The 24,802-nt window shown below is 41.4% G+C and overlaps 1 protein-coding gene across 3 annotated transcripts in view; it reads left to right on the top strand.

The window, feature by feature from the left end:
• Positions 1-24,802, top strand: part of CNTN4 (contactin 4) — an 893,626-nt gene that overhangs the window by 212,129 nt on the left and 656,695 nt on the right. For all 3 annotated transcript variants that reach the window (XM_029051523.2, XM_029051520.2, XM_029051519.2), the window contains exon 2: positions 19,697-19,755. The gene's annotated coding sequence lies outside the window, so the exon portion shown is untranslated. The remainder of the gene's footprint in view (positions 1-19,696; positions 19,756-24,802) is intronic.

Here is a 24,802-nt window from a genome sequence, read left to right as displayed (position 1 = left end):
AGTGTGTTACTGGCAGGTGAACACACTTCTGGATAAGGAAGATTGTGAAGGGAAAGTCCTCAGAGTCAGTGTTTCATACTTTCCACTGCCACCTATAGTAAAATGTTATCCAGACCCCCCAGCAACTGCTTGCCCAGTTACTCAACAGCAAGAGGACCTATGGTTCTGGTCAACCAGGAATCAGATCTAGTTGTTAGTTCATTCCCCAACGAATCCTCACCGGGTTTTCCAACAGCAAGGAGAATCTGTTATGAGAAAAGAGCAGAGATTATTGCCCAGGCAGAGCACCGCCCACCATCCCATATACAAGATCATAGTTTTCTTACCTGCATTTCAGTAAGCGCTTAACAAATACCAACATTATTATTATTATCATCATGGTATTTGTTAAGGGCTTACTCTGTGCCAAGCACTGTTCTAAGCACTGGGGTAGATACAAGGAAATCAGGTTGTTCCACATGGGGCTCACAGTCTTAACCCCATTTTACAGATGAGGTAACTGAGGCACAGAGAAGTAAAGTGGCTTGGCCAAGGTCACACAGCAGCTGAGTAGCAGAGGCGGGATTAGAACCCATGTCCTCTGACTCCCAAGCCCGTGCTCATTCCACTAAGCCACACTGTGAGCACCACCCAGAAGTCAGAGCAATGGCTTCTTGCCCCCACAGCCTAGGGTGCATCTTAGCGTGTACTTTTATGCTGCCTAAAGGTGAGGCCACAGATGGCCTTTTCAGTAATTAGCAGAACCACTTTCCAGCTGTCTCTGGTAAGTCCCTCCCATGTTGCCTGAGGCATCCTGCCTGCTTTGTACACAAGATGTTTTACTGCCATTATCTTGGGGATAATGGCAGTCCTCTATACTGTAAGCTCACTGTGGAGAGGGAATGCGTCAGTTATATGGTAGTGTTGTACTCTCCCAAGCGCTTAGTACAGTGCCCTGCAAATAGTAAGCACTGAATAAATACGATTGATTGGGGAGCTGGCAACCTCCCCACCAGGGCCACCTCATTGTTAACCTTTACGAACCCCAACATAAATGCTACCCTACAGTTAAGAGGTTAGAGGGGCCATGAACATCCCAGGGACATCATTTGGACTAACAAGGTATTTGATTGTCTAACCACTTCAAAGTTTTTTATTGGCAAGGTTGATTGTCAGACCACCTTGAAAAACAAAAGCAGGACAAAAATCCCTCAAATTATTTTCCTCATCCTTTTGATATTTACTGAGCATGTATTTTCTGAGTCTCCATGGGTCAAAATCATATATTTTGAAACAAAATCATAGAACGTCTATTTTCATAGAATCCTGCCACCCTGATGTTTCTGGCAGCAGGGGCTGGTAGCAGAAGTAAGAGCAGCCACACCAGCCTTTCCCAACCACTCCCACCATCAGCCTACCTGAACTCTGGTCCTTCTGCTGCCCTGAAGTGCTTCAGGATGGCAACAGATCAAGGGGTCATGGCTGAGGAATCAGGGGAAAGCCAGATATACCATTTGTCAGCTGGACTGCTGATGTTAGAATTACTGGGCTGGATTCTGAGGTGTCTCGTGGTGGGTGTGCCCAGAAAACCAGTACCTGCTTTGGGAGCTAATCTCTACTTCTTTTCACTTAGCACTAAAGTCTAGGTGAAAATGAGATCTTCCATTGCTTTAAGCTTCTTTGTGGTCCTGGCATTCTGTTGAATTTAAGACATGATTGGGTTATATGTATATGTGATTACAGGGATAATATTGTTGGGTTTTTTTCAGAAGCTATTATCATTTCATAAAATGAGTGAAGTGTGAAGGATCCTCAAAGGATAATAGATAATATCAAAAATAATGAAATATATTTTACTTTGTGTACCATACTGTAGGTTCACATCAATCAGTGGTATTTATTGAGCACTTAGTGTGTGCAGAGCACTGTACTAAGCACTTGGGAAAGTACAATACCATAGGGTTGGTAGATATGATCCCTGCCCAAAAGAGCTTACAGTTTAAAGGGAGAGACAGACATGGAAATAAATCACAGATAGGGGAAATGGCAGAATATAAGGCTATGTACATAAGTGCTAAGGGTGAGGTGGGGCTATGTATCAAAGTACTTAAGGGGACACAGACCAGAGTGCATAGGTGACACGGAAGGGAGGGAGAGAGAATAGGGTGGGGAAATGAAGGGTCAGTGAAGACCTCTTGGAGGAGATTAGATTATAATGAGGCCTTGAAGGTGGGGAGAATGGTGGTCGGTCAGATATGAAAGGGGAAGGAGTTCCAGGCCAGGGGGAGAATATGGGCAAGGGATCAGCAGCAAGATAGAGAAGATTGAGGTAAAGTGAGTAGGAAATTAGGTTAGGTAGGATTAGCAATAATTAGCTCACCCTTTAGTCTTTAAGGATAGGGACCATGTCTTCTCCTCATGATAACATGTTCAATGAAATAAACCTAGTGAATATGTTTTGATGATGATGCCGGCAGCAAAAGATTGACATTTCAAAGCAGATCAATACTTGGAAGATGTTTGACCAGATTGGTTTCTGTTTCACTGAATTCCACATCATGAAGAATTCTTTAGAAGTGATTTTAGTCATTTCCGTCTCTCAATCACTTCTAAACTGATTCTTATTTTTCTCCTTTGCCTATATTAGTTTAAGAATTTTCTGTAAATATCATTCAAAATTTCAAGCAAATGATAGGGGTTGGTTTTTTAAAAAAAATCATTCCACACATAACAAATGTATTTTTTTACATACCTTAAACACTTCAACACAATTTGTGATGCCACATTTCCTTTCTAGTGATGTATGCTTGTATTTTGGTTTCAATCAGAAGTATTTATTCAGTGCATACTGTGTGCAAAGTACACTATAAAGCACTTGGGAGAATACAGTAGAAGTAGTAGACATGATTCCTGCCCTCAAGTAATTTGGAGTTTTGTGGGAAAAGGTAGACACTAAAATAAAATACAGTTAGGAGGAAGTAATATAGTGTAAGGATGTGTAGATAACTGCTATGGTGGGAGAGTGAGTTCTCAATTCCTTATTCATACATTCATTCAGTCGTATTAGATGACACAAAAGTGATGGAGCACAGTTGGGAGATATAAGGAGGGGATCAATCAATCAGTGATATTTATTGAGTGCTTACTTTTTTTAATGGTATTTTTTAAGCACTCACTATGTGGCAGGCACTGTACTAAGGGCTGGGGTAGATACAAACTAATCAGATTTTGTCATGTATAATCAGACATGGGGCTCATGGAGTTGGTAGACATGTTTCCTACCTATAAGGAGCTTACAGTCTAGAGAGGGAGACAGACATTAGTATAAATAAATAACTTACAGATACATTCTTAAGTGCTGTGGGGCTGAAGGTAGGTTGAATACCAAACGTCAAAGGGTACAGATCCAAGTACATAGGTGATGCAGAAGGAAGTGGGAGTCGGTGAAAGGAGGGCTTAATTGGGAAAGGCCTCTGGGAGGAAATGTGATTTAAAAAGGGCTTTGGAGCAGTATGGTCTACTGGAGAGAGCACAGAATTGATAGTAAGGAGACCTGAGTTCTAATTCCAACTGTGCCACTTCAATCAATCAATCAGTGGTATTTATTGAGCGCTTACTATGTGCAGAGCACTGTACTGGAGAAGCAGCGTGGCTCAGTGGAAAGAGCACGGGCTTTGGAGTCAGGGCTCATGAGTTCAAATCCCAGCTCTGCCACTTGTCGGCTGTGTGACTGTGGGCAAGTCACTTAACTTCTCTGTGCCTCAGTTCCCTCATCTGTAAAATGGGGATGAAAACTGTGAGCCCCACGTGGGACAACCTGATTCCCCTGTGTCTACCCCAGCGCTTAGAACAGTGCTCGGCACATAGTAAGCGCTTAACAAATACCAACATTATTATTATTACTAAGTGCTTGGGAGAGCACAATGCAACAGAATTAGCAGACATGTTCCCTGCCCATAATGAGCTTACAGTCTAGTGGGGGAGGCGAATATTAATATAAATAAATAATTCGTAACATATAATTTAAAGATATTTACATAAGTTCTGTGGGGCTGAGGTGGGGCAAATATCAAATGTCCAAAAGTCACAGATCCAAGTGCATAAGGACATAGAGGGGAGAGTAAGGAGGGGAAAGAAGACTTTAATTGGGGAAGGCCTCTTGGGGAAGATGCAGTCTTTAATAATGCTTTGAAGGTGGACAGAGTCGTGATTTGGCATATATGGACAGGGAGAGAGTTCCAGCTAGGAAAAGGATATGGGAAAGGAGTCAGCAATGAGACAGATGAAGTTGGGGCACAGTGAGTAAACTGGAGCTAGAGGAGTGGAGTGTGTGGGCTGGGTTGTAGTAGGAGATCAGTGAGGTGAGGTAGGATGGGGCAAGGTGATTGTGTGCTTTAAAGCCGATGATAAGGAGTTTCTTTTTAATGCGGAGAAGGATGGGCAGTAATTGGAGGTTCTTGAGGAGTGGGAAGACATGGATGAACGTTTTTTGTTAAAAAATGATCCGTGTAGCAGAGGTACGTATGGACTGGAGTGGGGAGAGACAGGAGGTTGAGAGGTTAGCGAGGAGGCAGATGCAGTAGTCAAGGCAGGATATGATAAGTGCTTGGATCAGCGTGGGAGCAGTTTGGATGGAGAGGAAAGGGCAGATTTTAGCAATGTTGTGAAGGTAGAACTGACAGGATTTGGTGACAGATTGAATATGAGAGTGGAATGAGAGAGATGAGTCAAAGACAACACCAATTTTTCAGGCTCGTGATATAGGGAGGATAGTGATATTACCACTTGCCTGTTGTTTGACCTTGGGCAAGTCATTTAACTCCTCTGTGCTTTAATTTCCTCATCTGTAAAATGGGGATTAAATACCTGCTCTACTTCTTGCCCTAGATGGTGCGCCCCATGTGGGGCAGGGATTGTGATCCACCTGACTGTCTATAAAATACCCCAGCATTTATTATGGTGCTTGGCACATAGTAAGCACTTCACGAATGCTAATGTTGTTGTTGTTCTGGGAGGCAGCATGGCCTAGTGGAAAGAGCACGGGTCAGGAGTCAGAGGACATGGCTTTTAATCCCAACTCTCATTTGCCTCTATGTAACCATGGGAAAGTAATTTAACTTCTGTGTGACTGTGGGCAAGTCACTTAACTTCTCTATGCCTCAGTTACCTCATCTGTAAAATGGGGATTAAGACTGTGAGCCTCTCGTGGGACAACCTGATTACCCTGTATCTACCCCAGCGCTTAGAACAGTGCTCTGCACATAGTAAGCGCTTAACAAATACCAACATTATCATTATTATTATTAACTTTTCTGTGCCTCAGTTTCCTCAACTGTAAAATGGGAATTCAATACCTGCTCTCCCTCCGACATTATGAGCCCCATATGAGACAGGGACTGTGTCTGACCTGATTGATCTCTATCTACCCCAGTGCTTAGAACAGTGTCTGACACATAGTATACAGTTAATAAATATCATTAAAAATCACTATCATAATTAAGATGGGGAGAACAGTGGTCTGTCAGATGTGAAGAGGGAGGGAGTTCCAGGCACGGTGGTTGTTGAGAGCAAGAAAAATGTGGACGTCAGGAGAGATGAGAACAGGGCATAGTGAGTAGGTTATCAAGAAATAGGTATAGGACATGCAGAATGAATTCAGTCATTTATTTGAGAGGTGAAATCCTCAACATACTTTTTGTAGCACTATTATTGAATCAATTGAAGCATTACGTGCATTATTCTGAAGAATTAAATGCAGTCTTTCATGAAATTGATCAGTAACTAATAGCCCAAATGTCATACCCTCTCTCAAAAGCTGCTCTGTATCTTATCTTATTGAGCTGCCTGCCTCAGGAATTTAGTAGTGCTGTTGTTTTTTCACCTTCAACTGCCAGTGTTTCTCCTAGCTCTTCTGGAATCGATGTCTCATGCTACTAGAATAGGGAAGAGAGGAGAAAAGAGGGAGAGGAAGGATCTGAAAATAATTTTCTCCATCTTATCAGTATAAAACAACACAAAATGTGTTCATTGGAGTGGGAGTGGCTTAAACAAGATATAAGGGGATAACATCTGGCCTAGGAAGGTTGTTAGACCCTTATTTAGAGATACTAAAGACAGTCAGGCCCCACCTTTTTCCTGGTGACATTTTTAAAAATATGAAATCTGGAATCGGTTCATTGTGTAACCATTAGTTCACCATCAAGTAGGTGGTTATCCTTATGGGCAGGCTCAACAAAGCCGCTACCTGCTCAATCATCATTTAGTCCTATTTATTGAGCACTTACAGTGTGCAAAGCACTGTACTAAGCACTTGGGAGAGTACAACACAACTACAAAAAGGCACATTCCCTGCCCATAACGAGTTAAACAGCAAACATCTGTGATGTCAGTCAGAAAATTATGCCATTCAGTTTCTTTTTTCCCTCCTAAATTCATCAAAGGGCAGTCCCTTTTCTCATAGGGGTTTGTAAATAATCAATCAATGGTTTTATTGAACACTTACTGGGTGCAGAACATGGTACTGAGCTCTTGGGAGATAAAACCATAATAATAATTATAATGGTACTTGTTAAGTGTTTACTATATGTCAAGCATTGTTCTAAGTCCTGAGGTAGATACAAGCTAGTTCAGACACATCTCTGTACCACATGAGGCTCACAGCCTCAGTAGGCGGGAGAGAACTCAATACAGTAGAGTTGGTAGACTGGATCCCTGCCTTCTAGGAGTTTACAATCTAGTGGGAGTTTAAAAGCTAGTTGAGAATAATCGTGGTATTTATTAAGCTCTAGCTACATGCCAAACACTATACTAAGCACTGGGATAAATACAAGACAATCAGTTTGGTCATAGTCCCTGTCCCACATAGGGTTTACTTTCTAAGGGAGAAGAAGGACAGGTATTTAATCCCCATTTTACAGATTAGGAAACTAAGGCACAGAGAAATCACGCAACAGGCAAAACTGGGATTAGAACCCAGGTCTGTTGACTCTTGCCACTAAGCCACATTGCTATCAGAATCAGTACTGTTCAATGTACCTCCAAGACTGTAACAGAGGTATATGTTGGATTGGTGAATTCAATTGATTTTTGATCTCTGATTATACATTACTAGATTAAATTGTTATTTAAATATTCATGGTGAATTTCAGGTAATATTTATAGTATAGACTTCCAGCTAACTAGGAGTGTTGGCGGGCCACAACACTTATCTGTGAATTCTTACTTTGCCTTGTGATTTTTATTTTAAGATGAGACAGGAAATCAATTAGGGGAAAGATTGTGCATGCAATTTAATTCAATAAATTGTAGAAATATACTTTATTTCCATTTATATTATTTAGTTGCAATTCAGTTTTTCAAGGTGGAGGTGAATTTTACATGGCATAATATTTTGCAGTATTTAGTCTTATATTAAATCGTTAAGATTAGCTGATAATAAGGTTAGCCAGCTCAGGCTTTTCAAGTAACTTGATGCAGCTAGTTTCACTGGGGCATTCATTGAGGCTTCAAATTGGCACTAGAGAAGCAGTGTGGCCGGTGGAAAGAGCACGGGCCTGAGAATCAGAGGACCTGGGTTCTAATCTTGACTCTGCCACTTGTCTGCTGTGTGACCTTGGGCAAGTCACTTAACTTCACTAAGCCTCAATTCCCTCACCTGTATAATGGGGATAAAGACTATGAGTCCCACATGGAACATGGACTATGTCCAACCTGATTAGCTTGTAACTGCCCCAGCTCTTAGTACAGTGCTTTAACTAATATGAAGTAAAAACAACAAAAAAAGAACATGGGCCTGGGAATCAGGGAACCTGGATTCTAATCCCAGAACCACCATTTGTCTGCTGTGTGATCCTGGGCAAGTCACTTAGCATTCATTCATTCAGTTGTATTTATTGAGCACTTACTGTGTGCAGAGCACTGGACTAAGCGTTTGGAAAGTACAATTCAGCAATAGAGGCAATCCCTGTCCACACAGGATTTACAGTCTAGAAAGGGAGAGACAGACACCAAAACAAGTTAGCAGGCATCACTATCAGTAAATAGAATTATATTGCCCCCATTGCAACTAACTCTGCTACCGTTTTGAAGCTTTCCATCACTCAACTCTAATGAGGTCTTCTTGGGAGTCTCTCCTTGTCCGGATGGCATTTAATCACCCAGATATTAGTGCTCTCTGGAACCTTTGAGATTTCATCACAGATTTTCTCCTTCAGGTCACCTCTAGACAGTAAATTCATTGTGGGCAGGGAAGGTGTGTACCAACTCTGTTGTATTGTACTCTCCCAAGCTCTGCACAGTAAGCATTCAATAAATGCCATTGATTTAAAACAAAACCAGTCCTAATTTAGATCCTTAGGCACCCCACAATTAACATTTCTGTTTATGCCTATCCTTTGCTTCCTATTAGCCAGATTTCTGTCAGTGAAAGAGCACTACATCAACCCCATCAGTCGTGCTTAAAAAGCCTTTCATTCATTCGTTCAATGATATTTATTGAGCACTTACTGTGTGCAGAGCACTGTACTAAGCGCTTGGAAAGTGCAATAAAGAGAGACAATCCCTGTCCACACAGGATTTACACAGTCTAGAAGGGGAGAGACAGACACTAAAACAAGTTAACAGGCATTAATATCAATAAACAGAATTGTAGATACATACACATCAAAACAAGTAAACAGGCATCAATATAAATATAATTATATATGCTTATATACATAAGTGCTGTGGGGGGGAGAGGAGGGATCCAGACACAGTGAGAAGGTTAGCATCAGAGGAGAGGAGTGTGCGGGCTGGGATGTAGAAGGAGAAAAGGGAGGTAAGGTGAGGTAAGAAGGAGTAAGGTGATGGAGAGCTTTGAAGCCAATAGTGAGGAATTTTTGTTTGATACGGAATCGGATGGGCAACCACTGGAGCTTTTTGAGGAGCGGGGTCCTGAACGTTTTTGTAGAAAAATAATCGGGGCAGCAGAGTGAAATATGGATTGGAGTGGGGAAAGACAGGAGGTCAGAAAGGATTACTGATGCAGTAATCCAGTCAGGATAGAATGAGTGACTGTACTAACGTGGTAGCGGTTTGGATGGAGAGGAAAGGTTGGATCTTGGTGATTTTGTGAAGGTGAGACAGACAGGATTTGGTGAAGGACTGAATATGTGGGTTGAATGAAAGATAGGAGTCAAGGATAACGGCAAGGTTACGGGCTTTTAAGAGCTTATATCCACCCCAGCGTTTAGTACAGTGCCTGGCATGTAGTAAGCACTTAACAAATTCCGTTAAAAAAAAGGAGGTGAGGTAAATTCATAGGGTTAAGAGCAAGACTGTAAACCCGGTGTGGGCAAGGATTATCTCTCTTTATTGCTTAATTGTACTTTCCAAGCGCTTAGTGCAGTGTTCTGCACATACTAAGCGCTCAATAAATACGATTGAGTGACTGAATGAGTGGGTCGCTATCAGTGAGGGTATCGTAACAGTGGAGCCGACTTTACTTTAAGGCACCTGTGAGAGAGTCTAATTTACATGTGTTAACCCACTCCCAGTTGTGTCAACAAACCAATTATCACCTTAACAAGGGCTTAATGTAATCTACTATGCTTAAAGACAGCGGTGTGAGGACACTCTGAGAAACTGTTAATAGTGACCAGAGCTGTTTAAAGTTTACCCAACAGGTTTAATTCATTTATTCATTCATTCCATCCTATTTATTGAGCACTTCCTGTGTGCAGAGCACTGTACTACGCGCTTGGGAAGTACAATTCAGCAACAAATAGAGACAATCCCTGCCCACAACGAGCTCACAATCTAGAAGGGAGTGGAATTTGACAGGAAAATGTCGGGCTTTTTATCTAGACTAGGACATTTATAAACATGCAAAATATCAACATAAAATTAATCATTGTATGAGAACGAATAACAAAATGAGTAAAAATAAAATCCAATACTTACATGGCCGGTTCACTTGAACACTTGAGTCATCCACAGGCGTCTTTAAAATCCCCACAAAATATATCAAAGGACAAAAATTGGTGCAATGACGAGAATGAATTGAAAAAACTTGTGGGCAGGAATCATTTCTACTGATTTTGTTGTACTCTCACAAGGGCCTAGTACAGTGCTCAGTAAATCAATGAATCGTATTTTTGGGTGCTTAGTGTATGCAGGGCACTGTACTAAGCATTGATTGATGAGAGAGTAGTCAGAGAAGACTTCCTTATTTTAGTAGGGGTTTGAAGATGCTTAGAGAGGTGGTCTGGTTTCTTGGGTATTTTTTCTCATGTACATATAGTATTTGTGAAGCACTTACTGTGCACTCCAGTAGATGCAATCTAATCAGGTTAGACATAATCCATGTCCCACATGGGGCTCACAGGGCAAGTAGTGGGAAGGGAGCTGATGGAGTGCATATCTTATTGGATCTGGGCCTCTAGGGCATAGTCATGTGTATTCAGTAATTCTTAAATGATGGTTTCTATGACTTTACATGATGCATGACATCTGTTGAAGTGGAATTTGTTATCAATTAGTCAAGCAAGTAATGGTATTTATTGCATGGTGTAGGGGATAGAGAATGTACTTGGGAGTTAGAAGGTCATGCGTTCTAATATCTGCTCCCCCACTTGTCTGCTGTGTGACTTTGGGCAAGTCACTTAACTTCTCTGTGCCTCAATTCCCTCATCTGTAAAACAGGGATTGAGACTGTGAGCCCCACGTGGACAAGGGACTGTGTCCAACCCGATTTGTTTGTATTCACCCCAGTGCTTAGAACCGTGCCTGGCGCATAGTAAATGCTTACCAAATCCCATAATTATTATCATTATTATTATTGAGCACTTACTGTGTGCAGATCACAGTACTAAACACTTGGGAAAGTACAATGCAATAAGAGTTAGGCGTGATCCCTGCCAACGAGAAACCTGCAACCTATTATTATCATAAGAAAATAGTTAAGTATTAAAATACGATTCAACATATGTATTCTTACATTGAAAAATACATCTAAAATCTACTTTTTAAAGTGGACTATTTGTTAAAACAAGTGGCGACAACGTGGGAATTGTAACCAACTTTCATCTGGAGGAGAAAATAATGCCTTTGGAAACAAAGATAGCTCAGCCTGAAGCAAAACACACCTAAGATTTTAACAACCAGCATTTCGTTTGAAATGCAGATGGACATCATTCACTCATTCAATCGTATTTATTGAGCACTTACTCTGTGTAGAGCACTATATTAAGCACTTGGGAAAGTATAATACAACAAAAAATAGTGACATTTCCTGCCCACAACGAGTTCACAGTCTAGAGTGGGGAAGACAGACATCAACACAAACAAAAAAAAATTACAGATATGTTCATAAGTGCTTTGGGGCTGGGAGGGGGAGAAGAACAAAGGGAGCAAGTCGGGGCGATGCAGAAGGGAGTGGGAGATGAGGAAAAATAGGGATTAGTCTGGGAAGGCCTCTTGGAGGAAATTTGCCTTCGTTAAGGCTTCAAAGGGGGAGAGAGTGGTTGTCAGATTAGAGGAGGGAGAGCATTCCAGGCCAGAGGCCGGTCGTGGGCGAGATCGAGGCACACTTTCAGCCAGAAATTTCTAGGCTCTACTAGGTGGGCAGGAGTATCACCATCACCAAACTGCAAATGACCACATTCATGATGATGATGATCATCATCAGTGGTATTTATTGAGCACTTATTATTTGCAGAGCACTGTCGTAAGCCTTTGGGAGAGTGCAAAACAACAGAGTTGGCAGACATGTGACCTGCCCACAATGAGTTTACAGTCTCGAGGGGAGACAGACATGAGCCCAAATAAGTAATTTATTATATACCATTTCTGCCATAGTTCCCCAGTAGAATATGACTAGAAACAAGGGTAGGTCTACATGACCACCCATTATGTCTGGGGCTATAGTTTGCTTTTTGGTCCACATTTGGAGAAGGGGAAAGTGATTCTCTTGTGCTGAAGAACATACTTCTCCTTCTCGCTTTCAATCCCCTTCCAAGTTCCCAGAGGAACAAATCAAACTTAATGTCACTCAGGAAAAAATCATTCTCATTTAGTTCCCTCAGCTGAAAAATTCAATATCTTCATTTTGAATATTCATTTTTCTTGTAAAACGGATGCCACTGAATAGCAGTAAACATTATGTATGTAATGCACTACACAGAATTGATGCGTACAGTTAATGCATTCTACAAGGTAAAACATTTAAACCATAAAATCAACTATAGAAAAGGGTAACAGGAAGAGCCATGCCCTTTGACCAAGTGGATTAATTGAAAATGCCTTCACAGGAGGTCGTATTAGATAAACACACAAGTAGATTTGGAAAGGATCTACAACATAGTTTGGGGCTATTATTACCTTTGTAAATATTGATTTTAAGCTACTTTGTACTCAGTTTTGCACTAATAATAATAATGATAATAATAATTGTGGTATTTGTTAAGCTCTTACTATATACCAGGCACAAACGAAGAGTATGCACCAAAAGAAGCATTTAAGTCATACTATCCAATATATTTTTATAGGAACGTCTCATACAGTGGTTCATTAAGCAGATGTGGATTGTCAAAAATTGACATAATATATGTCTTGGAGAAGGAGAGTGACAGGTTACTAATACATTCTGGACAAAAAATTTACAGTGATAGTGAAGCCAGCAATTTTTTTTCCCCTTGGATTTTCGGGTAGTTTACATTTTGGTATTTTTCTTAATGCAACAAAAAATGCTTATTTTATGAAAAACATTTAAAAAATTTTCTGGGCACATCTGCTTTAGCCTCTGATTTTGGAATTGAAGATTCAGAGGCTTTAGCCTCTGATTTTGGAATTTATTCCTCACTTGAATTCATTGAGCTACAATTCTAATCAACAATTGGTATGGTTGGCGGATTGTGTGGAATGCAACTCAATCCGGTACTGTATTGGTGTAAATTGGCAATTTAAATTCTCGTTTTTGAGTATCTTAGAATCATAAGACATGTAGGGACCTTGAAAAATGACTTAGTTTACAAAACGGAATTGCAGGTAAATCATTCATGACAGATATCTCCATTTTATTTATTTATTTATTTATTTATTTATTTATTTATTTATTTATTTATTTATTTATGGTGTTTGTTAAGCACTTACTATATGCCTGGCACTATACTTAGAGAAGCAGTATGGCTCGGTGGAAAGAGCCTGGGCTTGGGAGTCAGAGGTCATGGGTTCGAATCCTGACTCTGCCACTTGCCAGCTGTGTGAATGTGGGCGAGTCACTTCCCTTCTCTGTGCCTCAGTTCCCTCATCTGTAAAATGGGGATTAACTGTGAGCCTCACAAGGGACAACCTGATCAACCTGTATCTACCCCAGTGCTTAGAATGGTGCTCTGCACATAGTAAGCGCTTAACAAATACCAACATTATTATTATTATTATACTAGGCACTGGGGTAGATATAAGCTAATCAGGTTGGACACAGTCCGTATCTCATATGGGGCTCCCCGTCTTAATCCCCATTTTACAGATGGGGTAATAAGCACAAAGAAGTGAAGTGACTTGCCTGAGGTCACACAGATGACAAGTGGCAGAAGCTGGGATTAGAACCCAGGGCTTCTGACTCCCAGGCCCAGGTTCTATCCACTAAGCCATGCTGCTTCTTATTTTTTGGAAGCAATGTCTATCAATCCAGAGTTTTTAGTCACCCTATAATCTGTATGGTTTTCAGAATGCTCGACCTAAATCTCCTCTGCTTTTCAAGCATTCTAGAAATGAAGAGCAGGTGTTCCTATGTATGTAATACCCATATATCATCCTCCTTCATTCTTTTCTCTTCCAAGCGGAACAGCTACATTTTCATAGACTACCTTTCCCTTCTCTAGACTGTAAACTCACTGTGGGCAGGGGAATGTGTCTGCCAACTCTGTTGTATTGTACTCTCCCAAATGCTTAGAACAGTACTCTGCACACACAGTAAGTGCTCAATAAATACCACTGATTTCTTAATTGGTAGAGGGGTCAAACGTAATGGTCTGGGCCCCTCACTGGTGGCTTCCGGTAGGCTTGGAAGAATGAAAATCCAGTACATTTAAAATAAGGTATAATTTATTCCTGTCCCATTTTCCAGAATTCAGAGTTTATGATACTATTAATAATGATAAAAATGATGATATTTTGTTAAACGCTTACTATGTTCCAAGCACTGTTCTAAGTGCTGGTGTATATACAAGGTAATCAGGTTGTCCCATGCGGGGGTTACAGTCTTAATCCCCATTTTAGAGATAAGGTAACTGAGGCACAGAAAAGTTAAGTGACTTGCCCAAAGTCACACAACTGATAAGTAGGCTGTGATCCCGTTGTTGGGTAGGGATTTTCTCTATCTGTTGCCGAATTGTACTTTCCAAGTGCTTAGTACAGTGCTCTGCACACAGTAAGCGCTCAATAAATACAATTGAATGAAACTGAACTCCTTATCTTCTCTCCCAAACCGACTCCACTCCCTGACTTTCCCGTCACTGTGGACAGCACCAAACCCACAACCTTGGTGTAATTATTACCCTATTTATTTTGTTAATAAGGTATATATCCCCTTGATTCTATTTATCGTGATTATGTTGTCTTGTTTTTGTCCGTCTGTCTCCCCCAATTAGACTGTAAACCCATCAATGGGCAGGGATTGTCTCTATCTGTTGCCGAATTGTACATTCCAAGCGCTTAGTACAGTGCTCTGCACATAGTAAGCGCTCAATAAATTTGAATGAATGAATGAATGGTGTCATCCTTGACTCCGCTTTCTCATTCACCCCCACACATCCAATCCGTCACCAAAACCTGCCGGTCTCACCTTCACAACATCACCAAGATCCTCCCTATCCTCTCCATCCAAACTGCTACCTTGCTGGTACAAACTCTCATCATATCCCGACTAGATTAGATTATTGCATCAGCCTCCTCTCTGATCTCCCATCCTCCCTCTCTCCCCTCTTCAGTCTATACTTTACTCTGCTGCCCGGATTATCTTTCTACAGAAACGCTCTGGGCATGTCACTCCCCTCCTCAAAAACCTCCACTGATTGCCTGTCAACCTTCGCATGAAACAAAAACTCCTCACTCTTGGCTTCAAAGCTCTCCAACCTTGCTCCCTCCTACCTCACTTCCTTTCTCTCCTTCTACAGCCCAGCCCGCACACTCCGCTCCTCTGCCGCTAACCTCCTCACTGGGCCTCGTTCTCGCCTGTCCCACCGTCGACCCCTGGGCCACGTCCTACCTCTGTCCTGGAATGCCCTCCCTCCTCATATCCGCCAAACTAGCTTTCTTCCCCTCTTCAAAGCCCTATGGAGAGCTCACCTCCTCCAGGAGGCCTTCCCAGACTGAGCCCTCCCTTTCCCTCTGCCCCTCCTCCCCTCCCCATTCCCCCTACTCCCTCCCTTTGCTCTACCCCCCTTCCCGCCCCACAGCACTTGCATATATTTGTATATATTATTTAGTACTCTATTAATGATGTGTATATAGCTATGATTTTATTCATCTATTTTGATGGCATTGATGCCTGACTACTTTTGTTTTGCTGTCTCCCCCTTTTAGACTGTGAGCCCGTTTTGGTCAGGGATTGTCTCTGTTGCCGAATTGTACATTCCAAGCGCTTAATACAGTGCTCTGCACACAGTAAGCACTCAATAAATGCGATTGAATGAATGAATAAGCGACAGAGTCAGAATTAAAACTCACGACCTCTGACTCCCAAGCCCGTGCTCCTTACAGTAAGCCATGCTGCTTCCCTATTAAGGCTGTTCTTAGCATAGGTCACTAACCTTGTTGGAAATAAGAATGGGATAAAAAGGATGCAGTCAAAGTGGGTCATTGAGCTCCCAGACAACATGCTGGCCCCCCCTGTAGAAAGAGGGCCTGGAGTACCGGTACCTTTTCTCCAGTGGTTCAAGTGACTCTAATGATGATGCACCATTCCCCCACCCCCACCCCAACAATGAGTTGTTGCTGTTGTTTTATGCTGTCATTACCTTTTAATTTGGAAAACAAAACTGCCAAACTCTGATCAGTGTGCTTCTAGACTAGTAATTGCACACGACTGGAACTTAGTCCACCAATCCAATTGATCTCTGCTCTTCCCACTTCCTTAATAAGGTCACGAATCTGGGATCTATTAAGCTCCTCACCTTCACTCTGTGCAAATAGTCTGCAACAGGATTATTTAACAGGCAAGACACAAAATGTCCATTATAACACATCACAAGCAACAAGGATTATACAGCGCAGTGAATATTTACGAAGGGTGCTGCCATTCAGTGGTCTAAATTGTCCACTTCATGTTCCATAGAAACCTTTTGCCCCCTTAGTAATGTCTTAGTAATGTCTTCCACACTATGACAATTACAGGGACCCCTGTAATCGAGGTGTAACTCCTTGGAAGTTTACACGGCCAGTAAAAGTTCCAAGGATGTGATTATTTCTTAATAATGTTAAAGCCTGCCAAGCACTCTATTGTTGTTTATTTAAAGTGAGAGGAGAGGAAAAAAAACACATTAGTAATCTCCGAGGCTGATATTATTCATTGTGATAATGACGAAGGGATGAATAAAATGACACTTTGGCTGTAGCCAAACAGCATGATTAGAAGTTCATCATATTTTACATTGAAAAATGAATTTAAATGTAATCCCTTTTGTACCGTTATTTCAATAACCCTGGATGTTAATACCAACTTATGTCAAGTAAAGTTAATGGGAATTGTGGAAATAAAAATGGATAATTTAAGGTCTACATAACTTTTACCGACCTGAGAAAATTCAAGTTGGTTTTCACCTGTCTGGGAGGAAGACCTATTAGAAATTGCTAGTTATCTGTGGGAGAAAATGTCATCATATGACTTAGAAAATTAGAAATACCAAAAGATGAACAAGGGAAATATTCCAGAAGGCACTGGTCTCTTTGAACGTATTGTTTTATTTAATATTCATTGACATCAGTTTTACCACAGAGGTGCCACAACCTGTTATACTTTTCTAGAATATGCAAATAGTCTATCTCAATGATCTTTACTGACATAAATTACGGTGTCACTTAAGCCCTCGTCATTATGAAATTTAGATTCTTGTTTTGCTGGGCTAATTCTTCTGCATCTAACATAAGCCATATAAGCAGGGTTTGTTTGACTATAAGAAGTAGAATGCTGGCACATTCAAATGGATCTCATTGGATTATCATAATGTCACCGTGGGGGTTTGTGGATATTTGCTTATAGTTTTATTGTGTGATTTTTCTGGTGAGTCCAGGCAAGATATTAAAACGATCTAGCGGGCGATAGGCAAAAGGCTACTCTCAAACATACGACTTGGCAATGTCTGATAGGCATATGAATTGCAAGAAAAGATTGACATTTCCGTAATTGCTTTCTTCCTTGAATGGTGACAACCTCTTTGAGCTTTAGCAGTTGCTACAATGTACCTATTTTTAGTTTGGCAGCCCTCCCAGTCACAGTATGTTCACCAAGTTTCTATGTATAGAACAGTGTTTCTCAAAAATAATTTGCTACAGCCATTCATGCAGCTTTCCCCTCCCCCTCCACACACTTTTATGAAAAACCAGCAGAAACACATGAAATATTTGTGCTTTTTTAAAAACTCCACTCTCTTTCTTTAGTTGTTTTTATCTCATTTGATCTTGATCCATCTCTTTGTCTCTGTGTGTGTCTTTGTCTTTGTGTGTGACCATAGAAAAATCCTCTTGTGACTGGGTGTAGCCATGATTGATACATGTGAGAAATACTGATATGAATTTTAAACTTAGTTTGGGCCTTCAGAAAATTATTTAGACTGTTCAGTCTAAATATATACCTTAGCTCTAATTATCTGAATATTTCATGCCTGTGTGAGGGTTGTGTTCTCGAAAAACCTAGCATTAAAAGGAAACTTATACTCTCGTATTCACCCTCTGTGACACCATTCTAGTAATGCAGCAAACAGGCTCATGTTGTGAGAAGAATGATCCCCAATTCCCTAACAGGATTGCAGCCAAAATGCATTTTTAAAATATGTGTTCTGGCAGAACTGAGGGTAATGGAGATCTCTGAACCTCAGGTTTGTTTATGAATAGACTCAGATTCAGGTTTTTTTAAGAATAGCTTTGGAGAACTAGTGAGTCATAAACTTTCCCTTTTCAAAGTTTTCAATAAGAAATGCAGAGAAACAAGTATGCAAGAGAAAGAAATCCGCTCTCTTAAAATGGTCATATGGTCTCTTATGTTTGATTACAGCCATTTTAAAATTGAAGAATTAGATAAGATAATATTTGTGGTTATAATGTAAAATCTAAGAGTCCTAAGTAGCAGAAATGAAGGGCATTACAGTAATACTTGAATAACCAACACATTATATTTGCAAATATCTTTGAGCTATCTTTGAGAAACCTGACTAGATTTCCAGGCCAAGACTATGATTAGTGTTGATCCATATACTAATGTCGGAGAAGCACTGCAAATTCATTATTTTAATTGCATTAATGAATGCACTGTGTAACTTTTATTTGTGAGCTGTTTTTTTCTCTGCTTTAAAGTAATCCCCTTTAATTACGGTGGTGGAGTGCTTTTGACAGCATACTGCAATTAAAGTCGGAGCTGCCAGCTAGCCCTGAATCTTGTCAAGAGGCCAACATTGAGTCCCTCCTGCTGGGTTCAGACCAGTGGCCAAGACTGCTCTGTTGCCACCATGTAGTACACTGTAGAATTAAATGCCTCTGGGCATTGGAGCTGCACAGCAATGGATTCCATCGCCATTTTTAAGTCATTCATACTCTAAGCATATTTATAATGTCTCTCATAGTTCTTGCAAAATGAGATTCATTCTTCGCAGCATTATTATTAATGAGGATGATGATTTTGTATTAGCTTTGAACTTCTCATGGAACTTAAATATGTCTGAATATTTTCTCTTCCTGTTTAACCCTTAGAGATTCCATACCCTCATCTAATATTTAACCTCTCATGATTATAGTCAACATTTTTCACTATATGTTCCTTACATTCTTCATGCCACAGCTTCAGCCCATTTCCTCTTATTCCATCTTGTATAGACCTGGGGTAGATAGCCCGGGTGAGCCTTATATAGGAATAATATGTTGTAATGGAAAATGGTTCACCTGCCTGAATCTGCACTCAGGAGATGTGATGCTTGTGAGAAGAGTGTTGTGCCAAGAGTAACATTTCTAGAACCACAATACATAGTTTCTGGTGTCTGCGTTACTTTACTATATTAATACTTTCATCTGACTGAGAGACTGCATTAAGGGATTTTTCTGGGGTCCAGTGTGTCTGTCCACCCCATCGTCACCTGGGGAGCATGGGGCCATCGAGACAGGCTGGCAGAGGTGGTCACACAAGCTCCCAGGACTTCAGTGCGGAGAGCTGACAATGGGGCAGACTCCCAAGCACAACAGCAGGCAAGCAAGGGCACACCCCCTTATACCCAACAACCCATGTCTGCATGGACCCAGACAGATTGGACCTGGTCCTGAAATATTAGGTCACATTTTCCATTTCGGTTCCAATGACAAGTGAATATTGCATGCATACGTCATGAAGACCTCTTGAGGTTTAAAATTGATTTTGAAAGCGAGCATGCTTGCTGGCTGTTTAGAACAGTAAAACACTGTTGCACATGCAGTTTACCAACCCCTTGTATTCTTCTAGATCGTTACTGATTTATGTATCGATCTTTTGGTTTTCCAGGAATGACTGAAATGCAGTAGCTCCACAGTACGAGACCAACCCGAAGATTATTGTGAAAGGTAAGTGTGACATCACTAGACTTCTCCAGCCTATTGTTTTCTGCTACAGCATGTATATTCCCCATCAAGGTATTGAGGCAGCAAAGGTAAAGGCTACCAAACTACCCTGGTTTGGGTTTGTGCCTCTCAAACCCAAAGGTGTTACAAGCCAGCCCTTCTCAGCTGCCAGATCTTGAGATTTATTCCCAGGGCCAACTCAAGGTTTAGAGTAGTTACTGAAAGCAGAGAGCTCATGTACAATGCCAATGCTTAGACCAGTGCTTGGCACATAGTAAGCACTTAGTAAGTTCATGGGTTCCATCCACTAGGACGAATCTAGAATTACATTCAATCGTATTTATTGAGTGCTTACTGTGTGCAGAGCACTGTACTAAGCACTTATAGAGTTGTCTGCTTTGGGGAGAGTGAGTCTTAGCTTAGACTAAGTTTCTCTCAGCTTCTTCTACATTTTCTGTGCTCCACCTTTCCATAAAACTATTGGTCAATTATTTATAAGTGCTCAATAAATATGATTGACTGACTAGCGGTTACTCATATCTTCACTTTAGCCATAACTTTTATATTAATTTGGTCAACTCTTATTCTACCTTTAACCCCATGACTTGTAATGCAGTAAATTTCTGTCACCAATTTCGAAAAGCAGGGATTCCCCTGTCCTTCTTTCGCACCCATTAGTAGGAAGGGAAAATGGGACAACACTGACAATAGCCATGATCTGGCTATTGTTGATCTGTAGGTGATGGCTGTTGAATCTTCTTGGTCTACTTTCATTCTCTACTAATCTTACCTGTTACCAGATGTCATCTCTGCCCATTACTCTGAGTCTCCAACCCACCTACACAATTCCTGCACAGTCATGAAAATATTTTAGCACAGATTGACTTGATCTCTGTTGGTTCCATATCAGTCTTCTTGTCTAAGTGATTTCCTCTTAGGTACTGTCCTTGCTGATTTGCCAGGTAAGTGACCCCCTCCCCGCCGCCCCCAATCCACTCCTCAACCCCATCTCCCTGATAACAATAATAATGATGATGATGGTATTTGTTAAGCACTTACTATGTGCCAAGCACTCTTCTAAGTGCTGGGAGAGATACAAGGTTATCAGGTTGTCCCAGGTGGGGCTCACAGCCTTAATCCCCATTTTACAGATGAGGTAACTGAGCAGAAGAGAAATTAAGTGATTTGTCCAAAGTCGCACAGCAGACAAGTGACGGAGCCGGGATTAGAACCCATGACCTCTGACTCCCAAACCCGTGCTCTTTCTGCTAAAGCCACACTGCTTCTTTGATCCCTACCACACTTCGCCCCCACCAACCCCCTTGGGTTTTTCTATTTTTTTAAACCCTTTTATACTTTTAAACAGCCAATCTTGCCACTGTAACCACTGCTGCCAGCCCCTACCATGGTTTATGGTTCCTGCCTTACAGGGCTGCAAAAATGGAGGTCTCTAGACTGGCAGATGGCAGTGCTGGAGGGGCGGAGGGCTGTGGGTGTGCTAACAATCCCCTTCCTGACTTCTTCCCCTTCCACTACCACTCCGGACTTTCTCCCCTGTGGACTACTTCTTCCTTCACTGCTGCTGCCAACCCTTTCCCAGCTTGTGGTTCTGGCCTTCTGGGGTTGTGTAAAGCCAGGGGGCCAGGGCCAGATGGGGAGAAAGGCAGATGGCAGTGGAGGAGATAGAGTAGATGGGGAGGAGTCGGCCGACATGGAACTCTCTCCCTACTCACCTTCTCCTCTCCCACAGCCTCCGCTGTTCCACCCAAATATGGCTGTGGGTCACTTTGCAGCCCCAGGAGGCGAACACCACAAGTCCAGTGTCAGTGGTGATGATAGCCACATCAGGATCAGCAGTGTCAAAAGCTGTTTTTAAAAAAATATTTCAGGGCTAATAGAATAGAAAAGGAATAGAGAAACTGGGAAAAGGGGGCAGGAAAGCCATTGGGTGGAGTTTGTGTAAGGGCATGGAGGGGGCGGGGCTAGATTTATGTACCTCATCTTGAAAACAATCATGTTCTTCATGCTTTGCTTAGAGTGTCTGCTGTATTTCTAAGGCGTTACTTTGACTTCACACTCGGAAACAAAATAATGTTGAAAGCATCAAGAAGGCATGCTGAGCATGCATAGAACAACATGTGATTTGACAGGATATTTGCCCCATCTTGGTCCCTGAAAAGTAAACTTAATAAAAACACCCTATAAGAAAATAAACAGACATCATATAATGTGTTTACCACCTTTTTGGATTTCTGACTTGTCGTGTGCTGTATGACTTGAATGCCCTGCCTGGTGCGCCTCTGCTTTGACATAAATATTTATCTTTGTCAATCTTCTGAAGTCCTTTTACTATTACTTGTGTTGCCAGTGTCCAGTACTCAGAATTGAGTCACTTATGATTGATTTAATGGGGACCCATTTGTTGGTTTTCAGATCAACTCTTTGAGTTCATGCATACAGTGAGGTTCCAAAATAGAAAAGGTGTACCTTACTGAAAATTCCATAATCTATATATTAGTAACAATTATATCATTTCACTATTTCAGTATTATTCTTAATCACTTTATTAGTAGAACAAGTCAGACATTTTTAGCTGTGTGAACATTGAACCCCTGTGACAATTCTATTTTTTGCTGATAGTTGTGCTGCTACTGAATTGAAAAAAAGGTCTTATACATTAGTAATTAGATTTCATTTTGCTTTGGGAGTCGAGACTATAAATTGGTAATTAGAGACTGAAAAACTGGCACTGTGGAAAGACGGATGGTTTCGATTTAAAACACCAAAATTTCCTATTGAATTTTTCAGGATGGCAAGTCTTAGCAACTAAACCAATGCAAAATGTCAGTTTAATTGAAGCTTAAAAGATCAAAGTTCTGAATCCTTTTCAAGGATAAAGCACGAAAATGTCTTGGATAATTTACTTTAAGACTTACCTTGCCAAACTTAGAAGGTAGTGCTTTTAGTTTTGCTTTGTGTCAGCACAAAACCATTTTTCTTTGATAAAAGATATGGACAATTTAAAAAGTGAGAATTGCATATATGCTGATTCAAAAGAGAGATGAGGTGAAAAAGATTTAACAGTGACTAAATCTGCCTAGCTATTCAGGGGAAAATGATACCCGGTCTAGGCCTAAACAGTTTTAAAGACATGTTAGATCAGAAGTTTGAATTTACACCAAGAAGGTATTTTGCAATTATTGGAGGAATTTTTTTGATAGGGGTAAATGTAACTCTATGATTTTAAACTTGTCAGGTCATTGATTTATAGTATTCCTAGAATAAATCAGGAAAAGCCTGTATTTCATTCTCAAGGTTCTACATATCCTCTATGTATCATAATTTTTACATAGAATAAATGCTGTAGGGAATCAATTAATTGTATTTATTGAGTGCTTACTGCATGCAGAGCACTGTACTAAGCACTTGGGAGAGTACAATACAACAATAAACAGTCACATTCACTGCCCACAATGAGCTTACAGTCTAGAGAGGGGGAGAAAGACAAATAAATAAAATTACAGATAGGTAAATAAGTGCTGTGCAGGTGGGAGGGGGGAAGAGTAAAGGGAGCAAGTCAGGGTGACGCAGAAGGGAGTGGGAGATGAGGAAAAGTGAGGCTTAGTCTGGGAAGGCCTCTTGGAGGAGATGTGCCTTCAATAAGACTTTAAAGTGGGGAGGAGAGTAATTGTCAGATTTGAGGAAGGAGGATATTTGAGGCCAGAGCCAGGACATGGGTGAGGGGTAGGTGGCAAGGCAGATGCGATTGAGGCACAGTGAGAAGGTTAGCATTAGAGGAGCAAAGTATTCAGGCTAGGTTGTAGGAGAGAAGTGAGGTGAGGTACGAGGGGGCAAGTTGATGGAGTACTTTAAAACCAATGGTGATGAGTTTTTGTTTGATGCGGAGGTGGATGGCAATCACTGGAGTTTTTTGAGGAGTGGAGTGACATGTCCTGAATGTTTTTGTAGAAAAATGATCCAGGCAGCAGAGTGGAGTATGGACTGGAGTGGGGAGAGACAGGAGGCTGGGAGGTCAGCAAGAAGTCTGATGCAGTAATCCAGGTGGGGTAGGAGGAATGATCGTATTAACGTGGTAGCAGTTTGGATGGAGAAAGGGTGGATTTTAGTGATTTTGTGAAGGTGGGACCGACAGGATTTAGTGATGGACTGAATATATGGGTTGAGTGAGAGAGAGGAGTCAAAAATAATACCAAGATTATGAGCTTGTGAGACAGGAAAGATGGTGGTGCCATCTGCAGTCATGGGAAAGTCAGGGGGAGGGCAGAGTTTGCGTGGGAAGATAAGGAGCTCTGTTTTGGGCATGTTAAGTTTGAGGTAAGAGGAGAACATTCAACTAGAGATGTCTTGAAGGCAGGAGAAGATGCGACACTGGAGAGAGGTAGTGAGATCAGGTCTGGGGATGTAGATTTGGGTATCATCCACATAGAGGTGGTAGTTGAACCCATGGGAGCAAATGAGCTCTCCAAGGGAGTGGGTGTGTAGATGGAGAATAAAAGGGGACCCAGAACTGAATCTTGAGGGACCTCTACAGTTAAGGGTATGGGAGGCAGAGAAGGAGCCCACAAAGAAGCCTGAGATTGAATGGCCAGAGAGATATGAGGATCTTGTCATCTTTTGGAGAGAGGACATTCCAGGCCAGAGGTAGGATGTGGGTGAGAGGTCAGCAGCAAGAAAGACAAGATTGAGGTTTGGTGAGTAGGTTGGCAATAGAGGAGTGAAATGTGCAGGCTAGATTGTAGTAGGCAATTCAAGAGGTAAGGCAGGAGGGGGGCAAGGTGATGGAGTCCTCTAACTGTGAGCCGGCTGTGAGCCGGTTGTGGCTAGGGATTGTCTCTATTTGTTGTTGAATTGTACTTCCCAAGAGCTTAGTACAGTGGTCTGCACACAGTAAGCGCTCAATAAATAGGATTGAATGGATGAATGATTGTAAGGATTTCTGTTTGGGCCGAGGTGGATCGGCAACCACTGGAGGTTCTTGAGGAGTGAGGAAATATGGACCGAATGGTTTTGTAGAAAAATGATCTGGGTA

This window comes from Ornithorhynchus anatinus, chromosome X1, assembly GCF_004115215.2.
Source record: "Ornithorhynchus anatinus isolate Pmale09 chromosome X1, mOrnAna1.pri.v4, whole genome shotgun sequence".
Lineage (NCBI taxonomy): Eukaryota > Metazoa > Chordata > Mammalia > Monotremata > Ornithorhynchidae > Ornithorhynchus > Ornithorhynchus anatinus.
The sequence above is the reverse complement of the archived record's forward strand: the minus strand, read 5'-3'. Positions and strand labels throughout refer to the sequence as shown.